Source organism: Oncorhynchus tshawytscha, linkage group LG04 (genome assembly GCF_018296145.1).
Source record: "Oncorhynchus tshawytscha isolate Ot180627B linkage group LG04, Otsh_v2.0, whole genome shotgun sequence".
Classification (NCBI taxonomy): Eukaryota; Metazoa; Chordata; class Actinopteri; order Salmoniformes; family Salmonidae; genus Oncorhynchus; species Oncorhynchus tshawytscha.
In genome coordinates, this window is record NC_056432.1 from 61,946,527 (window position 1) to 61,960,251 (window position 13,725).

Below are 13,725 nucleotides of genomic sequence, written 5' to 3' on the forward strand. Positions count from 1 at the left end.
CCCATCCAACAGGGGATCCAATAGAACAGGGGCATCTTGTTCTCTTGCCCTGCTTTAAAATAATGTTTATATTTGCCCATTGTTGGGTAAATTGTTGGGTAGATTTCCATCAAGTATAATGTGGCATGAGTATTCTCTGTACATAATAATTGAATATTTTTACCATGTTTGTTTTTTGGACACAATTGATTGCATGATTCACTAATATATTTTCTATAATTCATCCATCTTACAACTCAACCCACACAAATATTGGATTGATTATAAATATTTTGTAACAATTTTAACAAGGTGTTTTTTTTCTTCATTTATTCTGAGACATACAATATCTTATTCCATGTTTTAATTATATAGTGGGTGTTCTCTGTTCAGGTTAGCAAAGAAAAACTAGTCATTGCTAGTCATTGCTTATTACTAGTCATTGACTAGTCATTGCTTATTTCGTTTTTTGAATTAGTAAAATTATTATACTGTTTACTCAATTTTAGCTCATACAATCTCTCAGGGTTTAGAAAAAGTAATTAATCATCTCAACCAACCAAGACTAATATCACGTTCAGTTTTTACATGAAAACTGTATTAAGACAGAAAAACTGCATGCATAATAAGGTTCCCTTACATCCAGTAAAATAAAGACACAATTTTAAAAAATGTAACCCAAAATGTACACAAATGTTTCATGTTGTCTATGCTTCTGTTTTTAAAGGCCACGTGCAGTCAAAAACTTGATATACATATTTACACACTATGTGGTTGGAGTAATGCTATGACATTTAAAAAATGATGCTAAAACCATTTTAGTGCAAGAGTTTTTGAAAAGACTGCCTGAAATTTCAGCCTGTTTGGTTGGGATGGATTTCTGGCCTGCCTTGTGACATCATCACCATGTGGTCAATTTATTAATAGACCAATAACAAAGAGACAGCCAAACTTCTTTGCCAATAACAGCTAGTTTTCAGTTTCCCTCTCCATTCAGACCACTCCCTGACAGTCCGAGCAAAATTCTTGCTTGATACATTGTTCTTTGCTGAGAAGCTATTTTTGTTTCTTTTTGACCATTTTCATTGAAAAACAATCACAGTAAGGTACTTAATAGTCACCCAGGAAGGATCTGATACTGAGATAAAACAGCTGCATTGGACCTTGAAGACATACTTGTTTTGTAAGGAAGTCCCAAGGAACATTTGAATAGTAGTTGAGATGAAGACTGATTCAGAGAGTGTTACCTTAAGTTGGCTTTTTATCTTGTGCCATCATACTAATATCCTTTAAAATGTCTAAACCATGTCCTGAAGAGAAATAAGGGAGTGTGATGGTTATGCAGTTTGTGTAAGGCTTAGCTTTGTGGCTTTTATCTCAGCAGGACCAGAGGCTGGGCAGCACTGGTGTAAGTATAGTGCTACTGCCCCCTAGAGGGAAGTTTGGGGAGGGATGGAGCGAAATACAGGAGCTCCGACTGCAACCTTAGTATGTATGCCCTATCAGTAGACTCCTGGAGGAATTCCAGGTGTCTTTGTCATGACCGGAGTAACTGGTGCTTCTTCCACAAAGGTAATGCAAGACAAATGAAGACACTCACAGCCTTGCTTGCCCATCCACATCAAATGCACACGCACACTGTTATTTCATGATTGGATAACTGACTCCACTGTTGCCTCTGTTCCATGTGTATGCAACAAGTATCAGAGATATTACTAACAATACAGAGGGTATATAGTATGCACACGTTTTTTGCATGTTTTTTAAAACTCCCCTGAGTAATGGCGAGACCAATGCTACAGCATCAGTGTTTGTGCAGTTACACTTAAGAGTAACACACATTTGCCTTTATACATTTCCCCAGGTGTTGGAGTCTGGAACACTCTGAGACTTTGTGTTCCTCCGTGAAGAAGTTAAGAGGAAATATCATTTGAGCAGTGTACATCTTACTAATAAACTGCCACCAGCCACCTGTGGTACACACACACAAACAGACAGAAATAACAGCGGGGTTACTTTCAGTAAATAAAGATAAGCGTTTTGATGTTTGACTTTATCCTTTGTTTTTTTTCTACCTCACATTATCTGGGTTTTCATACAATTGGCAACAGAAGTTCATGCGAATATTCTAACATCTGCATAAAGAATATATGCGATTTTTCCCAACAGTGGTGTGTTCCACCAAACGGACCTTTTTGCGGATGAAAGTCAGTGAGTGATGATGTAGTGCACAAAACATGTACTTTTTTTGCTTAAAATATAAAGTTTAATGTGTTTCCATCGCATTTTCAACTCTGCGGATAGTTTAGTCACAAACACTTGCGTTGAATAGCTAATCTGCCTGCTCTGGTTTTGGCACCTGCGCTCGAACCAACAGCTCATAAAATACAGTGCGGGCAAGCTGTGCGGGTAGGCTAGTCTATTCTACATGATGAGATTATGGACAAGAGCAATAATATTTGGATTTGTCAAACGGCAGTCAACCGTTGATCATGTCACCAAAATACGACCCTCGATATTTATTGGAAAGGAGCACCAACATCACCCTGCACTTTCAACACCCTGTGAAGTTCATCATAATGTATTTCCGGCCAGGTCTGACGATGTCGAGAGATAACGTAGAAACCAGTCACTAGGCACAACAACGTAGGTTTCGGTTTTCCTGGGGCGTTGTGGACAGGGATGGTGAATGGGCGTTAGCATCTGCCTCTGATTCCAAAGGTTTCAGGTTTGAATCCAGCTTAATCTATTTAATATTTTTATTTTAAGCCTATCCCAAACCCTAACCATTCGGAGTTAATGTCTGAACTTAACCCTAGCCTTAAACATTTCGGAGTTAATACCTTAACCTTAAACACTTCGAAATTTGGCGTTTGAATAACATGGATGAACGTCGAATTCTGGTGTGAGACAGAGAGCTGGTATCTTATTTAATTTGTAGCCTAATAAACTGCATGGTTTCTCGAGTCATAGTGGGAGGACCACACACCATATGATCTTATGACTCCAGGTTAACTTCAATATGATGGTTATTAGATAAATATTTGCGCTTAAAGGCGTTTCCACCGCAATTTATCGCATAGTTCATTTTACAGACACAAAAAGATCCCACCATTTTTGTCATGTATATTTTCACCAGTCCCTGGTCTCCCTGCCATCGTCAAGGACCCTGTGGCCTCCCACGTAGCCGTGATGGTCTGTATCTCGGCAACGCACCTAGCAACCGCCTCTCGTAACTATGGATTATAACCTGTTGCTAAGGGAGACAGAGCGGAGGATTGATTTTCAAGGATGAAATTCCCGAAAAATAACTAAATAGATCAAATATGCTTGGAGACAGGATACACTTTAGTTTATGAATTATATGTTTATTCGTTCATACACTGTTATGCGGCTAAATTGTATTTTTGCTCTCCATTGCCAGATCATTGCAATAGCCTACTTCTTCCTTTGTCTGCTTGCCATTATATTCACTTCATTTACTTGCGATGTTCTGATATGTATTTTGGCAAGAATGCCATCCTTCCTCAACTCACATTTCTGACTTTACAAAAAAAATATGATAATGTAACACAGATACAAAAACACAGATTCACATGGCCAAGCCCAGTACTGAATAAAATGATTCATGTGTTTCTGTGCAGCCTAACAATAAATAATACACCAGACAAATGTCCCTACGATTGGTTTTGATAGTGTGTTTATTTGCTATAGGTGAAGATCAACAGGTCATTAAGCAGGTCTAATATGATGACCTGTTCATTGAATGTAGGAGGAGAATAATAATCAACGGTAATCAAAGAACAAATCATTATCAAACGGTTCTATAATTCAATTACAGGGATCCATGGGCTTTTCATTCATTTTCTTGACATGTATGTAGAGGTAAAAATACAGTATTTTCTAAATTAGAAAGTGTTTGGTGGCACGGTAATTCAAATATAAATTATAACGTAGCAGGAACAGTCTTTGTTTATGATGTTTTATATGGTGTTTTTGCAGTATTACGTGTTCACAGAGGACTTTTTACAATACTCTTTCAAATAAATGTGCATAGGGTGTTTTATAAAATATTAAACAGAATTAATATTAAACAAAATGGTATGCTCTTTGTTTCAGTGAGAACAAGGACATACAAAGGCAACATTTTGAAAGCCAAATACATTTGCATGCAAGCACACACACACACACACACACACACACACACACACACACACACACACACACACACACACACACACACACACACACACACACACACACACACACACACACACACACACACTGTCTTTTCTCTCTCATCTCCTGTTCCCTCCATCCCCTCGCTCTCTGATGAATGCTTTTACATGGGCACACAAACTAGTCATTATATTACCCCACTATTTTCCATCCTCTGAGCTAAATTACAGCACAAACAGGCTGGCATCCTGTGGACCAGCCCGTGGATATGAAAGCCTACTATTCCCCTGCTGTCACCTCGGCTAGGCTCTCACAAGCACATTAATGATAACCTGCCACTAGAGAGCCAGTGGAATGGGACTGTAATGTCCTTGGAAAGTGCTGGTTGGTGATCAAACGGCGGTGGAGCACTCTGTTCCATGTCACTTACTCCCCCAGCGCTGCTACCAAACTGGATGTTAGTGGGCTGGGGTCTGGGTATATGGCTGGGATTGGGAATTTTGGTGGATTGGGGAGACAGCTGACAGAACAGAGGCCCTGGACTGGTCATTACCCCTGTACTGTTATCCACATAGAAATGACAACACATGCCCTGGCTGCTGGCTCCTATTGCACTGGCTGGCCAGCAGTGCTGCTGCTACAACAGAATGGATTCACCAACACTGGTGTCATGAGTCTGGAATCTGGACTGTGGTATTAATGATGAGCTCTCCATTTTTTTGGTCAAACAAAGATGGCGATATTGATATTCTTACACCTCTGGCTACTGAGTCAAAGGATGGAGCTGAATTTGAGTTATAAAACACTGATCTGGTCTTCAAACATGAAATCAAGGAAAAACATGTCTTCTCCATAATTAAATAATAAAAGGATTGTGCAGACAAAATTGTATCCGCTTTGCAATATTTGCCACACTCCTGAGTAGGCAGTTCTGCTCTGACCTGCATTTGACAATGGGTCAAATAAACCAAAATAAGTTACAACAAACACAGAAATTAGAGTTCAAGATGACGTATTGTCCACCAGCCGTGTGTCATATACAAGAGCCTATGGGAGAGCCTGGAAGACTGGCACAAAAGACTGGTACACACAAACAATCCTTGATACAGCAGCACCACCCTGTGGACGTTGAGGGAGCAAAAGTTCAACAGAAAAAAGTATTGTCTCTATAAATCGATTTATCTGATTGTTGATTATGCTAAAACGAGATCCTCTAATCCTTCCAATAATGGTCTGGCTGCGACCTGAGTCCAGGTTTTTCCCTGGGTAAAACCAGGGAAAAACCGCCCAGGGAAGAAACGCTCAGTGGAGAAACGCCCATGGAAGAACCATCCAGGGAAACCCCGCCCGCTCCTGGCTACTTTCTTGTTCTAGCAGGTTAGGATAATTAACGTGGCTGGTTAGGAGAACTAACGTAGCAGGTTAGGATAATTAACGTGGCTGGTTAAGAGAACTAACGTAGCAAGTTGGGATAATTAACGTGGCAGGTTGGGTAATTAATGGGGCAGATTAGGAGAGCTAACGTTACATTTTAAGATAATGAGGTAATGGTTAGGAAAAGGATTAGCCAAGAGCCAAGGGGCGGGGTTCCCCTGGGACGCAGATTGCAGTCAGATTATTCTCAACCCTTCTAAATGCAGGCCTCTACAGAAACTATTTCTGTATCCACCAGTAAGTAGTTCATGATCTAAACTAAAAAAACAACTCATCTAACAATGAAAAATTGACATTTCAGTATCAAATCTACCCTCCAAATGTTAAAAGGAACCAAGCTGAATTGACAAGAAATTGATTATACACAATGTAAAATAGCTCATTTTAGAACTCCTAATTTGATTGTCATGTATTTTGTAAACTCTTAAAATTGGTGCCCGATTTCGGATAATCACGGATATTATGTTTACATTACTTATTTTATTCATTGCCTGCCGTTTTATAAGTCGAAACACAAGAGACTAGACAGACAGTAGCAATTTTCACAGTGTTTCTCTCCCCTTGTTGATACACTGTTTAAATGGCAAAAATTATGATTTAGACCTTTAACAAAATTCACACATTTTGACCATCACACATTTTGGATAAAGTAATAAAGGAGGTGAAATATTTTGGGTAAATGTTCCTAAAACAGATTGTAATGTCATGAATTCATGAATTCACTATGATATCATCATATTTGTACCGGGTTTATTATACTTCATTATACCGTAGCCTTTTTGCTGGATGAATACAGCCATAGCAAAACAGTACAAAACGTCTGTCAGCTCATTGGAAATGTCAAGTAATTTGATCCAGTAATTTTATGACTTAAACAGATCTCCATTTTGTCTTCAATGCAACATCATATTTTGTTTTTGAAGTATCTCTTGACAGTTATCCACCAGAGGGCAGTAAAGCCTTCTAAATCATCCCAGGCTGTGTGTGTGATGAGCTGAGAGCTGTGTACAGCTGAAGCCCTCTCTCTTGGGAACAAAGGTATTAGTTGGAGGTCCATCAGAGTGAAAAGGCTATTCTGTGTATATCAACTAAATCCAAAATGGGAACAGAAGGCCATGTCACTTTGATTCCACACCCTGGTAGCTGGATAGAACACTACAGATAGTAGGTCAACTGGGTATGCATGACAACCACTAGAACAACATATTAGAAAACGTGTGACCTATTGACACTAAATCAATCAACAGGTAAGCGTGTACTATGGAGAAAGATGGATTTGGATATTACACTGAACAAAAATATAAACGCAACGTGAAGTGTTGGTCCCATGTTTCATGAGCTGAAAGAAAAGATCCCTGAAATGTTCCATATGCACAAAAAGTTTATTTCTCTCAAGTGTTGTGCACAAATTTGTTTACATCCCTGTTAGTGAGCATTATCTCCTTTGCCAAGATAATCCATCTACCTGACAGGTGTGGCATATCAAGAAGTTGATTGTGTGCTGAGGACAATAAAAGGCACCTCTAAAATGTGCAGTTTTGTCACACAACGCCTCAGAGTTTTGAGGAAGCGTGCAATTGGCATGCTGACTGCAGGAATGTCTACTAGAGCTGTTGCCAGAGATCCGTACACAATTCCTGGAAGCTGAAAATGTCCCAGTTCTTCCATGGCTTGCATACTCACCAGACATGTCACCCATTGAGCATTTTTGGGATGCTCCGGATTTACATGTACGGCAGCGTGTTCCAGTTCTCGCCAATATCCAGCAACTACGCACAGCCATTGAAGAGGAGTGGGACAACATTCCACAGCCCACAATTTAACAGCCTAATAAACTCAATGTGAAGGAGATGTGTCATGCTGCATGAGGCAAACGGTGGTCACACCAGATACTGACTGGTTTTCTGATCCACTCCCCTACCTTTTTTTAAGGTATCTATGACCAACAGAAGCATCTATATTCCCAATCATGTGGAATCCATAGATTAGAGCCCAATGAATTTATTTCAAATGACTGATTTCCTTGTATGAACTGTAACTCAGTAAAATCTTAGAAATAGCAGTCATATTTTTATTCAGTGTCGAAAGTAACAATAGAATTGAACAGTTTATATGCCCAGTTACGACCATGTCTATTGTATTCAACTGAACTCCTATTGAAGAGCAAATATACAGCAGGACCCATAACAACATAGCCACTCGACACATTCCAATTCCAGTCAGGTAGAGCCCATCAGTCAGCTGGGGACAATGAAAGCTATGGCGAGTGAGTTGGTAAATATTTTGAGAGAGGAGACAGAAACACAATTAAAGAGGCAGTATGTAAATGTTGGATAAATGGAACGTGTGGTGAAGAGGGAGTCTCTTCTGAAGCAGCTAATTGATCAATTAGGTAAACAGAAAGTGCAGAGGGAGACTGAGGGGTGGGTGGGGAGATAGATAAGCCTCAGCAGTAATGACTCAGCTGTGGTTATGGAAGGCTGGAGATCTGGAGATCCTAATCGAGGACAATGGCTTTTGGGAACAGGAACACCTTGTGGACAATCTGTGGAGAACCGTGCCAGGATGAGTATGGAGTAGAGTGTGTGTGTGTGTACGTGAGTGTGTGTGTGTAATACACATACGTGTATTTCCCTATGCTTCTGTGTGTGTGTGTGTGTGTGTGTGTTTGCAATTTCCCCCAGTGCAGTGTGGAGTGGAGAGCCGTGGGCCATGGGGCTGAACGAGACGGGGCGCAGTGCTGACAGCCCGGCGGACAGGTCTCCACCCTCATTCCCGCCGTCTTTCATTTGAATAATTCATGCTAATTACCTACTTACCGTGAGCAGAACTGTCAGCCCGCGGGTCCCAGCAGACAACGTCAAAACACACACCTCCCAGATCAGCACACTCCCAATGGAAAGTTCAGAGCTGCTGTTGTCAAACTAAAGGGAATTTCTTTAACAAAAGCTAGCTGTCAGGTAACAGTGTAAGTTAATGATGGAGTAGACCCCTGCTCCACTAGAATAGCTGAGGATGGTACTTCTATTCTAGACTGCACTGAACTGCAGTGTTTAGTGACATGAAGTGACAGCAAGGACACTTGGGACAGAATTCAATCATAAAACATTGCATAACACAGAACAGAAATGATCCAGGGTCATGATAAGAAGCAGTTGAGTTAATGCAGTTGGCACCTCCAATACTACATAATCAACCTGTGAGAAATCACATTGCAGAAAAATTCACAACAATTGAATTTTGGCATGGATATCCTATAACGAGTGTGCTATGTACACACTCTCTCTCTCTCGTACACACAGTATTTTTTCCAGCTGCCTAATAAAGCACTGCAATGAGCACCTTTTCAGACCTCCCCCCACAGACACACTGGCTTTCTGCCACTCTGTTTACGGGAGCTCAGAAGTTTTCATCCTGTTCATTTAAGGGTTCGTTACACAAAGAAATCTTCACTTGGCCAAACCTGCAATTCCACTGATGAGCTTCCTGGCTGGGTACCCAGCTACCCACTAGCTGCTACCCAGGTGATTCTGGACAGCCTTGAGTGTGTGGCATCCAGTCATCCAATCAGTGAGCAGAGCTGCCCGCCATGCACGATCCTCCAGCTCTAATACCCACAACAAAACCGCTGCAATTTGGGGCTCATTCTGCCCCGCTTGTCTCATTCTCTCCACGAAAGCTCCCATTGGTATGCATGGGACTGCTTCCTACTAACAATAATGTGAGACTAAAATCAATGGCTTGCCAGTTGAACAGCCCCTGGGTGGAAACAGGGTTCACCAAATGAGGCAGAGCATTATTGCCAGACAGACAGGACTGCGCTTTGGCAAGTACCCTGCACTAAAAACACACACGTGCGCATACACCAACACACACACACACACACACACACACCAACACACACAAGTTTGACAGATCCTCAGCAGCTGTGGTGGAGGATGGCCATGTGTGTGGGGATGAGGTTATTGACAGGGATGTCCATTAGCCGCTGGATGACTCATGGACAGCCATGATGGCAGCAGTCTGTCCCTCCAGTCATCACCACTATAGAGGGTTGCTTCACTTCGCCCTGCTAATGTGTTCTATTCTTTTTGACTGATTCCACATGATCACTTCTCAGTTGAATCCTCATTAAGATGTCAAATCAGTGGTTAATGTATTTTAGCGTTTCCCCTCTTCCGCTAAACTGTTATTTATGACACTTATTAGACAGCGTAACCCAGCCATCAATTAATGTCCTACAGGCATTGCAGGCAATTGGGGTATAGTGATGTTGAATCAAATGTACTGGAACGTCCATTAATACCGCAATTCCCATACAAGTGCTCAGACAGAAATTAACACACGTACGTGGTGAACACTGTGTGTGTGTGTGTGTGTGTGTGTGTGTGTGTGTGTGTATCTCTCGCACGCAAACACACACTGCATGCAGTGAATGCACAGTGGATGCAAGTAAGACAAAGTATATTTTTTCAGGCATAAAGCAAAAAAAGTAATAAGAGTAGGACTAGCCATATCTCATTTTGTGTCGACCATTATTCATTTACTGTGTGCTGCTGTCATTTGAAAATGTCTACTGTCAGTGTAGCTGAGAAGATGAAGGAGTGGGTATACACCCAGTGGTGTCTGTTAGGCAAAACGCTGTCTCGGGGTTGTGTGTGTCTGTACGCACACATACAGTATATGTGTGTTTGTGCATGTGTGTGTTCACGTACTGTATGTGTGTGCGGACGTGTGTGTGTTTGCGTGTGTGTGTGTTTGGGCCCATGGCCTGTAGGGCAGGGGCTTCTGTCAGGCCCATGAGTGAGTGATGAATGTGTGCAGGATGGGGAACCGGGTGACCACTGCATTATCACTGCTCCGCGGCAGAATGTGTGTGTGTATGTGTGTGTGTGCCTGAAAGCACAAGGAGATAATGCTTCTCTCTTTCTCATCTCCCTCATCCTCGCTCATCCTGACACCACCCATGCCCTCTTCGTCACACTCCTGCTTCTCATCACAAACCTAATCGTCTCGCCCCCTCGGCAAGTACGTGCTGCGCAAATTAAAGCGTCTCTTCCCCTTTTCTTTATTCATCTTTGTCCTCTTCTTCTTAGTTTTTTTTTTTACATGTGCAACTCTCAACAGACAGCAAGTGACCATGACTGTCTCCATAATGTGTCTACTTGTCAACATTTAGCTGTTGAACTGACATTTTCAATTTATGTTTACAAATTGAAGATATTACTATGTAGATGTGAGGGTGTGTATTCATTGAAATGGACCATAAAATACTGTAGCCGGAATGACAATGGCCCACCCTGCCACAACCATGCAGTGTGCTGATCATTACAGAAAACACTGAGCATGCATATAGGATACAGAAAGGCTTATAGAACTGCTTTTACATTAGCAGTCTTTGGTAATAAAAAAAAACAGAGTCTAACCTAGTATTTGCATTTTCCCAAATGTTCACATTTAGAATAGTTTCCATTCTTTATAGACAAAATAGTTTTTCGATTTGCTGATGCTATTTCATGTTACAGACACACAATGCCATTTTATGAGAATACGATATGAAAGAGTGTGTCATAAATTTGCCACAAGCTAATAACTAGCAGTCCTCTCATAAGGCTTTTCAATCAGCCAGAGGCCCTTGTTCTATTTCCATTTTCAACAGCACTGGAACCACAATTACTGTGAGTGAGGGATTGATTTAACGGTCATCAAAGAGCGAGAACAGACATATATATTCAGAACTTGAAAGAGAAACCTACCAGTTGGATCTCTCTTCACGCTATTACAGCCTACCAACTGGTAGGTTTCCCTCTCTCTCGCCTTTGGACTAGATGGATAGAGAAAGAGAGAGAGAGAGAGAGAGAGAAAGAGAGAAAGAGAGAAAGAGAGAAAGAGAGAGAGAGAGAGAGAGAGAGAGAGAGAGAGAGAAAAAGTGTTATAATCTATAACTGTAAGGTTGGTAATGAGAAAGGTGGGGGTGCAGCAGTCTGTTCACTGTGATAAGCTGGGGAACTTCCCTCAGGACTTAAACATCTCTGACCCAACAACAACAAAGGCAACAAATAGCTTTTTACCCCATCCATCTTTCTTCTCTCTCTCTCTCTCTCTCTCTCTCTCTCTCGCTCTCTCATATTCAGGTCCACACACAGCACCGCTGCCATGTAATCGGTTTCATCAGTGAATCTATTAGCCAAAGAAGAATACATGGTAATTAAAAAGAGAGCGGCCAAGCGTAGCAGAGAGAGGTTTTACGGAGGCGCTCGTGTGGAAAAAGATAGAGAATGAGAGAGAAAGGGGGAAGTGGGGAGAGAGTGAGCGAGCGCAAGAGAGAGAGAGTGAAAGGGGGTCTTGAATGAAGTCAGGAAATAAAAAGGCAGAGTGTGAGGGTCACAGTGGTTTGGTCCTGCTCTCCAGTGTTCCGAGACAGAACGCTCTGTGAATAGAAATTAGACTAAATGCCATGTTAATGTGGCCAGTCACACAGCGCCACAATAAGGCCACATTTCACCATGACCAGTCACCAGTGACCACTCCATAAACATTTTTTTTAACCAAATGTAACCTTTATTTAACTAGGCAAGTCAGTTAAGAACAAATTCTTATTTACAATGACGGCATATGCCGGCCACACCCAGACTTCTCTGGGCCAATTGTGCACTGCCCTATGGGACTCCGAATCACGGCCGGATGTGATACAGCCCGGAATTGAACCAGGGACTGTAGTGACACCTCTTGCACTGAGATGCAGTGCCTTAGACCGCTGCGCCACTCGGGAGCCCATGAACCTACAGAATGGTTACCTCAACACTGTTGGACCACAGATATTGTTTCACTGGATATGTCATGTGTTCTAGAATCAGGATGAAGACATCACAGATGTGGAACTCTTGAATAATGCTCCCCCACCACCCCCTTCCCAGCACCTTGGGACTGCATGATAGTTCCCATTCAATCACATTATAAATCCTTTCAATGTACAAGCAGGGTTCACATTTCAGTGATGGTGTGATCCCCTATAATATGACTGGGCACTACTAACGACGTTACCATGTGCACCCTCATAAGTGTTCAAAAATATCATTGTTGGTCCAGTCCATCATTTGTATGACAAACTCATAAATCTATATTTATTTCAAACCCTTTCACAAGTGGCACCACCATAACACATTGGTGCTGATGTTTAAATCTGAGGGCAGCTCCATGAATCATCTATTTTCTGTTTATCTCCTCTCTACACAATGTTCATTTCATTCAGCTGTAGATGCAGTAGTCAGTGGACCAGAGACTGAACTCCAATATATTTCCCGAAACACTCTGGCTGTACGTTCCGCTGCCAAGCTGTGCTAACATTCATTTCCTGCTGAAACAGCCACTGGCCTACGAGAGCACGTTTGCCCTGAGCCGAAATATCAATTATACTGTTCTCTCCCTAGCGGACAGAGTGTCTTTAATCTTCACACAACCAATCAAAATGTCTTATGACTGGGTGGGAGAAATGTGGGGCTGAAGTAACGGGAGGGGAAGGAGAGTTTCAGCCACACAGTTAATATTTACAGGGGGTTTGTGGATGGGTCTCCTACTGCTGGAATGAATAAATATATATACTGTCTGTCTGTCTGTCTGTCTGTCTGTCTGTCTGTCTGTCTGTCTGTCTGTCTGTCTGTCTGTCTGTCTGTCTGTCTGTCTGTCTGTCTGTCTGTCTGTCTGTCTGTCTGTCTGTCTCTGTCGCTGGTTGGCATGTGAAGATGCTGTAATTTTCCGCCACAGTTCCCCTGCTGTTTGATGGCTTTTCCTTGGCCGGGCGCAGCGACAGAGATAGCGTTGAACAAGGCAAAGGCCCCGCCAGCACTCCTGCCTTCCCGCGATTATTAATGCAGCAGCAGCCACCGTGGCCGCCAGGTTAAACCAGCAATCAGCACTCTCTAAATAACATCATTCACAGCCTCTTTAAAAGGGAGGCACTCAAACAGACACAGTCCCAGAGCTCCACACACAGTATATGTACCGGGAATGGAGGTACAGGGAGCCGTGCACATCAGAGACCTGTTCTAACCACTGACCCTGCTCAATCTGCATCTCACTACCTCAAGACACCTCAATATGGACCTTTCAACCACTAGATCAGACTCCCGGTCT